This window comes from Octodon degus, unplaced genomic scaffold, assembly GCF_000260255.1.
Source record: "Octodon degus isolate 3935 unplaced genomic scaffold, OctDeg1.0 scaffold00063, whole genome shotgun sequence".
NCBI lineage: Eukaryota > Metazoa > Chordata > Mammalia > Rodentia > Octodontidae > Octodon > Octodon degus.
Genome location: NW_004524639.1, coordinates 5,051,257 through 5,053,903, shown reverse-complemented (window position 1 = coordinate 5,053,903; position 2,647 = coordinate 5,051,257).

Below are 2,647 nucleotides of genomic sequence, written 5' to 3'. Positions count from 1 at the left end.
AAAGGGTATACAGATGAATGTCCATTTTGTATCTGTGTATTCAAAGTGGTTAGGATAGATACATAGTTGCATTCTCTTCATGAATAGAGGCATTTGTTCTAATGGTGTTTGTAATAGGATATCATGTCCACATCTTGTACAGCAATTAACTACTAGGAAGAATGTATGCAGTTTGTTAATTATTGAAACTGTCCTACCAATTTGATTTGAAACTCTCTCATTGCTATTTGTTTATCAATAAAGTTATGGGAAAAATAAATAAAAAAATAAAAAAAGAAGTAAAGCCATGCTGTTATGTCAAGCTGTATGGGACTCAGGTCAAAAATTTCTGACTTTGCCAGGCAAGTGGAAGACCCAATATTATTATGGACTACTGGACTCTTTTGAAATATTTTGCTGAGTTTACACACCTATAATATTCAAATAACGGAACTTAACAAAAATAGAGTATACAGATGAATGTCCATTTTTTATCTGTGTATTCAGGGTGGTTAGGATAGATTTATAGTTGCATTCTCTTAATGAATAGAGAGATTTGTTCTAGTAGTGTTTATCAATAGGATAGCATGTCCATGTCTTATACAGCAATTATCCAGTAGGCAGAATGTATGAAATGTGTTAATTATTGAATCTGCCCTACCAATTTGGTTTGAAACTGTCTCATTGCTATTTGTTTCTCAATAAAGTTAGGGAAAAAAATTTTACTCTATCAAAATTAAAAACATTCTGTCTCAAAGTGAAGACTAATGAAAAATGTGAGTACACCCCACAGAATAAGAAAAAAGATTTTTAAAATATGTATCTTGTGAGGGACTTGTACATACAATTTACAAAGAACTCAAACATGGCTGTTTCTGCATGATAACATAATTCCATGTTTTAATTTTTGGGGGAACTTCTAGAATGTTTTACATAGTAGCTCTACGGATTTAAAAGTAGCAATTTTTCTAAACCCTCTGCATCAGTGTTAACTCTTCTTACCACAAACAATTCAAAGTGATGCAAGTACTCTTTGAGAGGTACTACATATGCCCATGCCTTTGATCTGTTGCCCTGATCATGAAAACGGTATCACAGTTATCTACATGTCCAAACTCATCCGATTACACATATGAATTATGAGCAGTTCCTTATGTCTTAATTCCTCCCCAATAAAGCAGGTAAAGTGAAACAAATTTTCCGAGTTTGAAAAAATGAGGTTATTAAGCATTTCTCCAGGGTTGGTATATGAATGTATAAAGAGACCATGACATGATGCGCCATATCATAAGTATCACAAAAAAAACATACTTCAAAATAATCCCAGATGCTAACGGTGTGATTGCATTCCTTCCACTCAAATTCGGAGGTTCAATCAAAACACCAGATAATAGCATTTATTGGTAAAAATGCAGAGAATTCAGAACACTATGCAATGTTGCTGGGAATTAAAAATGGTACATTCATTTTAGAAAGCAGCCTTTTATTTCCTCAGTTGATTGCATATGGAATTATATTATCCATCAGTTCTACTCTTCAGTATAATCCAAGAGAAATTACAATATGCCCACATAAAAACTTGCACAGAAATGTTTATTGCAGCACTATTCATAGTATCCAAAAGATGGAGCGAACTCAAAGATGCATAGATGAATGAATGAATGGGCAAACATGATGTATCATATCCACACAATGGAGAATTATTTGCACTTATAAAAAACGGACTATTGATACATGCTGCACCTCAATAAACCTGAGAATCATTAGGCTGTGTGAAAGAGGCTGGTCTCTTCAGTTCACATATTATGTAACTCCACTAGCATGTGTCTAGAATAGGTCAATTTATAAGAACAACAAGTAGACTAGGAGTTGCTTAAGATGTGGCTGGGGATAAAGTGGGTATAGATGAGTGTAAGGCTGCTTTTCAAGGTTAGGAAAATATTCTGAGATTTAATGTGATTCTCACTGCAGATATCTAACAACATACTCAAAGCTACTATATTATTTACTTTAAAACAGATGGATTACACAACCTGTGTTATATATCAATGAACCTGTTTGTAAAAACTGAAAGAAAATTTGGCCTTCTAAATTTCCCTGTGATGAATCGCTTTCAAACTCAGAACAAAAGAATAACCTATTCTTTGGGGGAAAACAATAAAGTTTAGGAAAAGCAGGAGGAATAAGTTAAGATTTGTACCCATTTTATAAAAGCATATAGTGGAGTGTGTACCTGCAAGAAAGCTAATAGACAAGACAATCAAAATCCTGATCTCTAGGAGCTTACGTTCTTTTTGTCTAGCAGAATTTTTATATTGTTTCCTGAAAGCCACACACTTTTCTAAGAACAATAACACCTTTAATCCTCAAAAAAGCCTTAGGAACTTTTTTCATTCTCATATTACATATGATAGTACAATGGAAGCATTAGAGAAGTTAAGCAATGTACCCAAGTGAAAAAGCTAGTAATTCTTTGGATCTTTGGATAATCTTTTCTTCATCTGGGTTCAGTTATCAATAGTCCCTGAATTCATGTCATCTAGCGGAATTTCTCCATCATACTCCAGAATGATGAATCTAAATTTGTATTAAACATCTTGTCACAAATATCTCACAGAGAGTGCCTCCCCCACCCCGCCCACAGAGTAGGATTTTCTGCCCAGTTCCA